We start from the raw sequence: 13,846 nt of genomic DNA, 5'->3' as shown, positions 1-13,846 counted from the left end.
ACAGAATCACCAGAAGAACAATCTCTAAACAGAGTCAACTATAACAACTAACTCCAGAGATTACCAAATGGTGAAAGGTAAATGTAGGAATCTTACTAACAGGAACCAAGACCACTCACCATCATCAGAACCCAGCACTCCCACTTCGCCTAGTCCAGGGCACCCCAACACATCCGAAAACCTAGACGCAGATTTAAAAGCATATCTCATGATGATGGTAGAGGACATCAAGAAAGACTTTAATAACTCACTTAAAGAAATACAGGATAACACTGCTAAAGAGTTACAAGTCCTTAAAGAAAAACAGGAAAACGCAATCAAACAGGTAGAAGTCCTTACAGAAAAAGAGGAAAACACATCCAAACAGGTGATGGAAATGAACAAAACCATACTAGACCTAAAAAGGGAAGTAGACACAATAAAGAAAACTCAAAGTGAGGCAACACTGGAGATAGAAACCCTAGGAAAGAAAACAGGAACCATAGATTTGAGCATCAGCAACAGAATAAAAGAGATGGAAGAGAGAATCTCAGGTGCAAAAGATCCCATAGAGAACATCGGCACAACAATCAAAGAAAATGGAAAATGCAAAAAGATCCTAACTCAAAATATCCAGGAAATCGAGGACACAATGAGAAGACCAAACCTATGGATAATAGGGGTGGATCAGAATGAAGATTTTCAACTCAAAGGACCAGCAAATATCTTCAACAAAATTATTGAAAAAAACTTCCCAAATCTAAAGAAAGAGATGCCCATGAACATACAAGACGCATACAGAGCTTCAAATAGACTGGACCAGAAAAGAAATTCCTCCCTACACATAATAATCAGAACAACAAATGCACTAAATAAAGATAGAATACTAAAAGCATTAAGGGAAAAAGGTCAAGTAACTTATAAAGGCAAGTCAAACAGAATTACACCAGATTTTTCACCAGAGACTATGAAAGCCAGAAGAGCCTAGACAGATGTTATACAGCCATTAAGAGAACACAAATTACAGCCACGGCTACCATACCCAGCCAAACTCTCCATTACCATAGATGGAGAAACAAAAGTATTCCATGACAAAAACAAATTCACATATTACCTTTCCACAAATCCAGCCCTTCAAAGGATAATAACAGAAAAAAAAATACAAAGAAGGAAATCTTGCCCTAGAAAGAACAAGAAGATAATCCCTCAACAAACCTAAAACAAGACAGCCACAAAAACAGAATGCCAACTATAACAACAAAAATAAGAGGAACCAACAATTACTTTTCCTTAATATCTCTTAATTTCAATGGTCTCAACTCCCCAATAAAAAGATATAGACTAACAAACTGGCTACACAAACAAGACCCAGCATTTTGCTGATTAAAGGAAACTCATCTCAGAGAAAAAGATAGACACTACCTCAGAATGAAAGGCTGGAAAACAATTTCCCAAGCAAATGGTATGAAGAAACAACCTGGACTAGCCACCCTAACATCTGATAAGATTGACTTACAACCCAAAGTCATCAAAAAATACAAGGAGGGTCACTTCATTTTCATCAAAGGTAAAATCCTCCAAGAGGAACTATCAATTCTGAATATCTATGCTCCAAATACAAGGGCAGCCACATTCATTAAAGAAACTTTAGTAAAGCTCAAAGCACACATTGCACCTCACACAATAATTGTGGGAGACTTCAGCACACTACTTTCACCAATGGACAGATCAAGGAAACAGAAAATAAACAGGGACACAGTGAAACTAACAGAAGTTATGAAACAAATGGATCTAACAGATATCTACAGAACATTTTATCCTAAAACAAAAGGATATACCTTCTTCTCAGCACCTCATGGTACCTTCTCCAAAATTGACCACATAATAGATCACAAAACAGGCCTCAACAGATACAAACATATTGAAATTGTCCCATGCATCCTATCAGATCACCATGCACTAAGGCTGATCTTCAACAACAAAATAAATAATAGAAAGCCAACATTCACGTGGAAACTGAACAACACTCTTCTCAATGATATCTTGGTCAAGGAAGGAATAAAGAAAGAAATTAAGGACTTCTTAGAGTTCAATGAAAATGAAGCCACCTCATACCCAAACTTATGGGACACAATGAAAGCATTTGTAAGAGGAAAACTTATAGCTCTGAGTGCCTCCAAAAGGAAACTAGAGAGAGCATACATTAGCAGCTTGACAACACTCCTAAAATCTCTAGAACAAAAGAAAGCAAATTCACCCAAGAGGAGTACACGGCAGTAAATACTGAAACTCAGGGGCAAAATCAACCAAGTAGAAACAAGAATAACTACTCAGAGAATCAACCAATTGAGGAGCTGGTTAATTGAGAAAATCAACAAGATAGACAAACCCTTAGCCAGACTCACTAGAGGGCACAGGGAAAGCATTCTAATTATTAAAATCTGAAATGAAAAGGGAGACATAACAACAGATCCTGAAGAAATCCAAAAAACCATCAGTTCCTTCTACAAAAGGATATACTCAAAAAAAACTGGAGAACCTGGAAGAAATGGAGAAGTGTCTAGACTGATACCAGGTACCAAAGTTGAATCAAGATCAGGTTAATGATCTAAACAGCCCGATATCCCCCAAAGAAATAAAATCAGTCCTTAATAGTCTCCCAACCAAAGAAAGCCCAGGACGAGATGGGTTTCGTGCAGAGTTCTATCAGACCTTCAAAGAAGATCTACTCCCAGTTCTGCACAAACTATTCCACAACATAGAAACAGAAGGTACTCTACCCAACTCATTCTATGAAGCCACAATTACTCTGATACCTAAACCACAAAAGACCCCACAAAGATAGAGAACTTCAGACCAATATCACTTATGAATTTTGATGCAAAAATCCTCAATAAAGTTCTTGCTAACCAAATCCAAGAACACATCAAAACAATCATCCATCCTGAGCAAGTAGGTTTCATCCCAGGGACGCAGGGATGGTTCAATATACGGAAATCCATCAATGTAATCCAGTATATAACAAACTTAAAAACGAAAACCACATGATCATCTCGTTAGAAGCTGCGAACGCATTTGACAAAATCCAACACCCATTCATGATAAAAGTCTTGGAAAGATCAGGAATTCAAAGCCCATACCTAAATATGATAAAAACAATCTACAGCAAACCAGTATCCAGCATCAAAGTAAATGGTGAAAAGCTTGAAGCATTCCCACTAAAATTAGGGACTAGACAAGGCTGTCCACTCTCTCCCTACCTATTCAACATTGTACCTGAAATCCTAGCCAGAGCAATTAGACAACAAAAGGAGATCAAGGAGATACAAATTGGAAAGGAAGAAGTCAAAATAGCACTTTTTGCAGATGATATGATAATATGTATACGTGACCCTAAAAATTCTACCAGAGACCCCCTAAGCCTGATAAACACCTTCAGTGATGTAGCTGGATATAAAATTAACTCAAACAAGTCAATGGCATTTCTCTTCACAAAGGACAAACAGGCTGAGGAAGAAATTAGAGAAACAACACCCTTCTCAATAGCCACAAATAATATAAAATACCTAGGCATGACTCTTAGGAAGTAAAAGATCTGTATGACAAGAACTTCATGCCTCTGAAGAAAGAAATTAAAGAAGATCTCAGAAGATGGAAAGATCTCCCATGCTCATGGATTGGCAGGATCAATATAGTAAAAATGGCTATCTTGCAAAAACAATCTACAGATTCAATGCAATCCCCATCAAAATTCCAACTCAACAAATTAGAAAGAGCAATCAGCAGATTCATCTGGAATAACAAAAAACCTAGGATAACAAAAAATCTTCTCAAGGATAAAAGAACATCTAGTGGAGTCACCATGCCAAACCTAAAGCTGTACTACAGAGCAATTGTGATAAAAACTGCATGGAACTGGTATAGTGACAGACAAGTAGACCAATGGAACAGAATTGAAGAACCAAATAAAAACCCACACACCTATGGTCACTTGATCTTTGACAAGGAATCTAAAACCATCCAGTGGAAAAAAGACAGCATTTTCAACAATTGGTGCTGGCACAACTGGCTATTATCATGTTGAAGATTGCGAATTGATACATTCCTATCTCCTTGTACTAAGGTCAAATCTAATTGGATTAAAGAACTCCACATAAAACCAGAGACACTGATACTAATAGAGGAGAAAGTAGGGAAAAGCCTCGAAGATATGGGTACAGGGGAAAAATTCCGGAATAGAACAGCAATGGCTTGTGCTGTAAGATCCAGAATCGATAAATGGGACCTCATAAAATTGCAAAGCTTCTGCAAGGCAAAAGTTGCCTTCAATATTACAAATAGACCACAAACAGATTGGGAAATGATGTTTACCTATCCCAAATCGGTAAGGGGACTAATATCCAATACATATAAAGAACTAAAGAAGATAGACTCCATATATTCATATAACCCCACTAAAAATGGGGTTCAGAACTGAACAAAGAATATGCCCCAGTACAAGGGAACGCCAGGGCCAAAAAGGAGGAGTGGGTGGATAGGGAGTTGGGTTTGGTGGCTATGGGGGACTTTTGGTATAGCATTGGAAATGTAAATGAGCTAAATACATAATAAAAAATGGAAAAGAAAAAAAAGAAAAATATATATCATAAAATTCTGAAATATATAACCTAAGGTTGCTCTTTAAGTCCTTGAAAAATAAAATAAAAACAAAAGTTATAGTAAGAAATAATAAAATCAAAGGCAGACATGAATGTGAACTAGAGCACAGAATAAGGCAACTCAAACAAAAAATACATTCTTTTAAAAGCTTAAAATAATAAAATCAAATAAAAAGGGTAAAATACAAAAGGGGGTGGTGATTGGGAGATGCTAGATATACAAATGACATGAGAAAGAGAGACCAAGAGAGAAGAAAAAAGGATTTTGGAGCTCTCCCAGGAACAGAAGAAAATTTGGAGATGTACTGCTTTCTCTTTGTCCAATACAGGAGACATCCATAATTCTGGTTACATCAAGTTCTCTACCCGCTCTGTATTGTCTGTGTTTGATGCACCAGTCTGTCCATGTGTCAATTCGTGTCTGTTTTTGTTTTGTTGTCTGAACAACTGTTGTTCTGTCTCATGTTGAATAAATAGTTAAAACTTAAAAAAAAAAAAAAAAAAGATTCCTCACCAGAGGAATTACGAAAGGCAGATAAGCACCTGAAAAAATGTTCAACATCCTTAATCTTCAGGGAAATGCAAATCAAAACAACGCTGAGATTCCACCTTCACACCAGTCAGAATGGCTAAGATGAAAAATTCAGGTGACAGCAGATGCTGGTGAGGATGTGGAGAAAGGAACACTCCTACATTGTTTGTGGGATTGCAAGCTTGTACAACCACTCTGGAAATCAGTCTGGCAGTTCCTCAGAAAATTGGACATAGTACTACCAGAGGATCCCGCAATACCTCTTCTGAGCATATATCCAGAAGATGCCCCAACCGGTAAGAAGGACACATGCTCCACTATGTTCATAGCAGCCTTATTTATAACAGCCAGAAGCTGGAAAGAACCCAGATGCCCCTCAACAGAGGAATGGATACAAAAAATTTGGTACATTTACACAATGGAGTACTACACAGGTATTAAAGAGAATGAATTTATGAAATTCCTAACCAAATGGATGGACCTGGAGGGCATCATCCTGAGTGAGGTAACCCAATCACAAAGAAACTCTCACAATATGTACTAACTGATAAGTGGATATTAGCCCAGAAACTTAGGATACTCAAGATATAAGATACAATTTGCTAAACACATTAAACTCAAGAGAACGAAGACCAAAGTGTGGATGCTTTGCCCCTTCTTAGAATAGGAAACGAAACACCCATTGAAGAAGTTACAGAGACAAAACTTGGAAGTGTGACGAAAGGATGGACCATCTAGTGATTGCCATATCCAGAGATCCATCCCATGATCAGCTTCCATATGCTGACACCATTGCATACATTAGCAAGATTGTGCTGAAAGGACATGGGTATAGCTGTCTCTTGTGAGACTACGCCAGGGACTAGCCAACACAGAAGTGGATGCTCACAGTCAGATATTGAACGGGCCACAGGGCCCCCAATGGAGGAACTAGAGAAAACACCCAAGGAACTAAAGGGAACTGCATCCCTATAGGAACTAAGCAGTACCACGGAGCTCTTGTCTCTTGCTGCACATGTATTAAAAGATGACCTAGTCGGCCATCACTGCAAAGAGAGGCCAATTGGACTTGCAAACTTTATATGCCCCAGTACAGGGGAACGTCAGGGCCAAAAAGGGGCTGTGGGTGGGTAAGTGAGTGAGGGGGGGTGCTTCGTATGGGGGACTTTTGATATAGCATTGGAAATGTAAATGAGCTGAATACCTAATTAAAAATGAAAAAAAAAAAAGAACTGACCATAAATTTCACCAAAGGAGCAGGTTGTAATTTTAAGAAATAAAAACAAGTGGTTGTACCATTAAACAAAGAAAAAAATTATAATAGCTGAATGCTGGAAATAACCCAGATTCCCTTCAATGAAAATTATATACAGAAAATGTGATACATTTACCCAGTGAAAGACTACTCAAGAGGCAGGCAGATTTCTGAGTTCAAGGGCAGCCTGGTCTACAGAGTGATTTCCAGGACATCCAGGGCCATACAGAGATATCCTATCCCGAAAAAACAAAAACAAAAAACAAAAAAACAAAAAAACAAAACAAAACAAAAAAAAGACCACTCAGCTATTCAAAATAAGGATATCAGTTTTTTGTTTTGTTTTTGTTATTCTTTCCAGGAAAATGCATGGAAATAGAAAATATCATCCTGAGTGAAGTAACCCAGACACCAAAGGAGATATGTATGTATATATGGTATGTACTCACTGATAAGTGTATATTACCCAAAAAGTTCAGAATATCCATGAAGAATTCACAGACCATATGAAGCTTAAGAAGAGGGAAAGCCCAAATGTGAATGCTTCAATCTCCAATCTCACTTAGAACATGGAACAACATAATCATTGGAGGCAGAGGTATGGAGGGACATGTGTGAAACAGGGGAGGTGGAGGGAAGAAAAGGAGGCAATATCTGGTATGAGGGAGACAGGAAAGAAGTCCTGAGGGCCAAGAGAATGAATAGAAATATCTAGTAGTGTGATGTGGGGAATGGGAAGAACCACTACTAAATCCCAGACAGCATGGTTGTGGGAGGCTCTCAGGACCCAATGAGGATGACATTAGACGAAATGCCCAACAGCAGTGTGATAGAACCTGAAGAGACCCTTTCAAGTACAAAGTAAAATGGTTCTATTTGAATATATTGAAACGTTCATATAATTTTTGCCCTTAGATATGCATAGGTGTTCTATTATATTATTTCATGTGTGGCAAATTATGATTATGAGGGCATATCTCTGATGTAGATCCAATTTGATTATGGTGATTTTTTTAATGCAGTATGAAACTTTTTTCTACTAAGTTTGCAAACCTGGAAACCAGTATTGAAAGGAGAGAAACAGCTTCTGAAAGTTGTCCCATGACCTGCACGTTCATGATGTGACGTATGCAACCACAGAAATGAAAGTATATACAGAGAAACACAATGTAGTTATATTTACAAAAGAAATTCTGTAGTCTGGTAGAACTCATTGTTAAATCCATCTAGTCCTGGACTTTTATGGTACTTTCCCTGCCATGATACCATTACCACATTTCAAGAACATGAGTTCTTATATTGGTTTTCTTTTATCCCCTTAATTTAAATATGTAGGTAATATATTCCTATAATTTTTTTTTCAGTTTCTTCAAGATTTTATACTTTTTGTATTATTATTTCAGAATATTATCTTATGTTTCATTGAATTTCTTTGGTATATGTTGGACTATATATGGTTTTGTTGACTTCTGTACTGTACTGTCCTTAGCAATAAACTGCCATCTAGTAGTATCATTTCTACCCCTGAGAATAGAACTACCAACCACCATGTCTTCCATAGTCCACATTTAAATTTTCTACAAAGTTTGTGACATGTTCACTCCTCTAAGTTATAGATTATTTTACTCAAACTTTCTGCATAAGGTTACTCCAGAGACTCAGAATTACAATTCCTATGATTTTTGAATCTGCACTGTAGCTCAATCTGTAAAGAAGAAGAAAAAAAAAACACATCTCAAGATGGACTCAGGTTGAGCATCCAGAGAAATGTAAATGATGTAATGGATTTTTCTCTTCTTTAAGAGAGAATCTATGTGATGAAAATATCTTTGTAACTGATTCAAACAGTAAGAGATTGCATTTCTGGCTCAGACTACATGTTTATGTGTGTATGTGTATAAATATATATAATGAATTTTGTTATGCTTGAGGTGTGCAGTTTCCTTCTAACTTGTATTATCCATGTGATTTTTCTTAAAGGTGAAATTCTGGTATTTATATTCATTGTTCATAATAAAGGGTGGAATTTTTTAAATATCATATTTGCACTTCTGAGCACATGCTGAATTTACACTGTTGCTTTTCTTAGATTTGCCATTTGTGTTATTTTGACTTTGTTTTTTACCTGTCTGACTTCTAGAGATGAATATTAATTATCTATATTGTTTTCCAAGTTTTCCTGACTCTAAGCCTAATATAGACATAATATTTCTATATTGTATGTAGAAAGGAAATAAAAATTACCAACTATCCCTGTATTCTCCAATTAGAATGAATTCTAAAATTCTCGAAGTATAAATTGTCATTTCATTGGTGAGAAGAAATATTTGAAATTTGATTCTACTTTCTGAAAAAAAAAATCCACCTATCTCTTTTATTCATTTTTATTTTTGCTGTTTCTTTTCCAGAAGTATTTGCTGTGGCCAATTTCTGAATATTTAAAGTTTTACAACACTGGCTGGATTGGCTCTGGACATTCCTCACCATCAAATTTGGATTCAGTTTTGTCTTCTTGGCTCAGTTGTTTATTTTCCATTCATCTTTCAATTTCCTTTGTTCTTTCATGTGAATTCACAGCTGGTTACTTGATATTAAGTAACTAATTTGGTTCCTTTTTTGCCAAAAAAATAAATCAGTCGCTATTTATAACAAATTTTAGATTAATAAAGTCAGTGGACTTTATAAAAATTATGAACTGAATTGTAGTTGGTTTGACCTAATGCTGCTTTGATTATAATTTTCTGCATGTACAACACTGAGGGATTCTGCTCTGAGTTGGTTTTGTTTGGTAAATGAAGATTCAACCAGGTAATGGCTGGCCAGGGCAGACAGAGGTAGGACTTTTAAGGTTCCAGAGCTTAAAAGAGAGAGGAAGTAGTACAAAGGAGATCCATCCGGCTGGGAGAAGAAGAGGTGAAATGTCATAACTGAGAAGAGTGGAGGGCAGGAGTCATAGCCAGAATTTGAAGGTGCTGGAGAGGGCGCACAGACTTCTGACTACCACTAGCTACCCACAACAACCGCCAAGCGAACTTAAGCCCTCTGGTGAGTGGAACTAAGCATCTGCTCCAATCCAATCTTGCGGGACTTGACACAGCATTAGTCAGAGAAGCAAAAACCCGGTCTGAGTAGGGGCACAAGCCCCTTTTGGTCCGAGCAGCACCAGGGTAGCTAGGGCACACAGTCGGCTAACTATAGCCAGATACACACAACACCAGCCAGGCCATCTTAAGAATTCTGAGGATTGGGATCTGCCTGGCACGGGAGCCCTTTGCCCGAGTATTGGCAACAGACATCTAGTTCTGGGACCCTGCCAAGTGTATCCTGCACAGCTCCAGAGAATACCAGATGGCAAAAGCAAACTTAAGAATCCTACTAACAGAAATCAGCACCACACACCATCATCAGAACGCAGCACTCTCATGCCACCTAGTCGTGGGCACCCCGACACAACCAAGAAGCTAGACCCAGATTTAAAAGCATATCTCATGATGATGTTAGAGGACATCAAGAAGAACTTTAATAACTCACTTATAGAAATACAGGAGAACACTGCTAAAGAGTTACAAGTCCTTATAGAAAAACAGGAAAACACATCCAAACAGGTGATGGAAATGAACAAAACCATACTAGACCTAAAAAGGGAAGTAGACACAATAAAGAAAACCCAAAGTGAGGCAACTTTGGAGATAGAAACCTAGGAAAGATATCTGGAAACATAGATGCAAGTATCAGCAACAGAATACAAGAGATGGAAGAGAGAATGTCAGGTGTAGAAGATTCCATAGAGAACATCAGCACAACAATCAAAGAAAATGCAAAATGCAAAAAGATTCTAACTCAAAACATCCAGGAAAATCCAGGACACAATGAGAAGACCAAACCTACGGATAATAGGAGTGGATGAGAATGAAGATTTTCAACTCAAAGGACCAGCAAACATTTTCAACAAAATTATTGAAGAAAACTTCCCAAATCTAAAGAAAGAGATGCCCATGAACATACAAGAAGCCTACAGAACTCCAAATAGACTGGACCAGAAAAGAAATTCCTCCTGACACATAATAATCTGAACAATAAATGCCCTAAATAAAGAGAGAATATTAAAAGCAGTAAGGGAGAAAGGTCAAGTAACATATAAAGGCAGTCCTATCAGAATTACACCAGAGTTTTCACCAGAGACTATGAAACCCAGAATAGCCTGTACAGATGTTATACAGAAACTAAGACAACACAAATTCCAGCCCAGGCTACTATACCCGGCCAAACTCTCAATTACCATAGATGGAGAAACCAAAGTATTCCACGACAAAACCAAATTCACAAATTATCTTTCCACAAATCCAGCCCTTCAAAGGATAATAACAGAAAAGAAGCAATACAAGGACAGAAATCATGCCCTAGAACAAGCAAGAAAGTAATCCCTCAACAAACCAAAAAGAAGACAGCCACAAGAACAGAATGCCAACTCTAACAACAAAAATAAAAGGAACTAACAATTACTTTTCCTTAATATGTCTTAATATCAATAGTCTCAACTCCCCAGTAAGAAGACATAGACTAACAGACTGGCTACACAAACAGGACACAGCATTCTGCTGCTTACAGGAAACCCATCTCAGGGAAAAAGACAGACACTACCTCAGAGTGAAAGTCTGGAAAACAATTTTCCAAGCAAATGGTCTGAATAAACAAGCTGGAGTAGCCATTCTAATATCGGATAAAATTGACTTCCAACCCAAAGTTATCAAAAAAGACAAGGAGGGACACTTCGTACTCCTCAAAGGTAATATCCTCTAAGAGGAACTCTCAATTCTGAATATCTATGCTCCAAATGCAAGGGCTGCCACATTCATTAAAGACACTTTATTAAAGCTCAAACCACACATTGCACCTCACACAATAATAGTGGGAGACTTCAACACACCACTTTCACCAATGGACAGATCGGTGAAACAGAAAATAAACAGGGACACAGTGAAACTAACAGAAGTGATGAAACAAATGGACTTAACAGATTATCTACAGAACATTTTATCCTAAAACAAAAGGATATACCTTCTTCTCAGCACCTCACAGGACCTTCCCCAAAATTGATCATATAATTGTCACAAAACAAGCCTCAACAGATACAAAAATATTGATGTTGTTCCATGTATCCTATCAGACCACCATGGCCTAAGGCTGATCATTCACTTGGAAACTGAACAACATTTTTCTCAATGATTCCTTGGTCAAGGAAGGAATAAAGAAAGAAATGAAAGACTTTTTTGAGTTTAATGAAAATGAAGCCACAACATACCCAAACCTATGGGACACAATGAAATCATTACTAAGAGGGAAACTCATAGCGCAGACTGCCACCAAGAAGAAACAGGAGAGAGCACATACTAGCAGATTGACAAAACATATAAAAGCCCTAGAAAAAAAGGAAACATATTCACCCAAGAGGAGTAGATGGCAGGATTAATCAAACTCAGGGGTGAAATCAACCAAGTGTAAACAAGAAGAACTATTCAAAGAATTAAAAAACGAGGAGTTGGTTCTTTGAGAAAATCAACATGATAGATAAACACTTAGCTAGACTCACAAGAGAGCACAGGGACAATATCTCAATTAACATAATCAGAAATGAAAAGGGAGACATAGCAACAGATCCTGAACAAATCCAAAACACCATCAGATCCTTCTACAAATGGTTTTCTCAACGAAAATGGAAAACCTGAATGAAATGGACAAATTTCTAGACAGACACCAGGTACCAAAGATAAATCAGGATCAAGTTAATGATCTAAACATTCCCATATCCCCTAATGAAATAGAAGCAGTCATTAATAGTCTCCCAACCAAAAAAAGCCCAGGACCAAATGGGTTTAGTGCAGAGTTTTACCAGACCTTCAAAGAAGATCTAATCCCAGTTCTGCACAAACTATTCCACAAAATAGAAGTAGAGGGAACTCTACCCAACTCATTCAATGAAGCCACAATTACTCTGATACCTAAACCACAGAAAGATCCAACAAGTTAGAGATCTTCAGACCAATTTCCCTTATGAATATCAATGCAAAAATCCTCAATAAAATTCTTGCTAACCGAACCCAAGAACACATTAAAGCAATCATCCATCCTGACCAAGTAGGTTTCATCCCAGGGATGCAGGGATGGTTTAATATATGAAAATCCATCAAGGTAATCCATTATGTAAACAAATTCAAAGACAAAAACCACATGATCATCTCGTTAAACGTGGAAAAAGCATTCGATAAGATCCAACACCTATTCATGTTAAAAGTCTTGGAAAGATCAGGATTTCAAGGCCCATACCTAAACATGATAAAAGCATTCTACAGCAAACCAGTAGTCAACATCAAAGTAAATGGTGAGAAGCTGGAACAATCCCACTAAAATCAGGGACTAGAAAACGCTGCCCAGTTTCTCCCTACCTCTTCAACGTAGTAATTGAAGTCCTAGCAAGAGCAATTCGACAACAAAGAAAGATCAAGGGGAAACAAATTGGAAAAGATGAAGTCAAAATATCACTTTTTGCAGATGATATGATAGTATATATAAGTGACCCTAAAAATTCCACCAGAGGACTCCTAAGACTGATAAACAGTTTGAGTGAAGTAGATGGAGTAAAATTAACTTAAAAAAGTCAATGGCCTTTCTCTACACAAAGGACAAACAGGCTGAGAAAGAAATTAGGGAAACAACACCCTTCTCAATAGCCACAAGTAATATAAAATACCTACGCGTGATTCTAAGTAACGAAATGAAAAATCTGTATGAGAAGAACTTCATGTCTCTGTAGAAAGAGATTAAAGAAGATCTCAGAAGATGGAAAGATCTCCCATGCTCATGCATTGGCAGGATCAACATTGTAAAAATGGCTATCTTGCCAAAATCAATGTACAGATTCAATGCAATCCCCATCAAAATTACAATTCAATTCTTCAACGAATTAGAAGGAGCAATTTGCAAATTCATCTGGAATAACAAAAAAACTAAGATAGCAAAAACTCTTCTCAAGGATAAAAGAACCTCTGGTGGAATCACCATGAATGACCTAAAGTTTTACTACAGAGAAATTGTGATAAAAACTGCATGGTACTGGTATAGAGACAGACAAGTAGACCAATGGAATAGAATTGAAGACCCAGAAATGAACCCACACACCTATGGTCACTTGATCTTCGACAAGGGAGTTAAAACCATCCAGTGGAAGAAAGACAGCCTTTTCAACAATTGGTGCTGGCACAACTGGTTGTTATCTTGTAGAAGAATGCGAATCGATCCATACTTATCTCCTTGTACTATGCTCAAATCTAAGTGGATCAAGGAACGTCATATAAAACCAGAGACACTGAAACTTATAGAGGAGAAAGTGGGGGAAAGCCTTGAAGATGTGGGCACAGGGGAAAA

This window comes from Mus musculus, chromosome Y (genome assembly GCF_000001635.26).
Source record: "Mus musculus strain C57BL/6J chromosome Y, GRCm38.p6 C57BL/6J".
Classification (NCBI taxonomy): domain Eukaryota; kingdom Metazoa; phylum Chordata; class Mammalia; order Rodentia; family Muridae; genus Mus; species Mus musculus.
Note: the sequence above shows the minus strand (reverse complement) of the source record.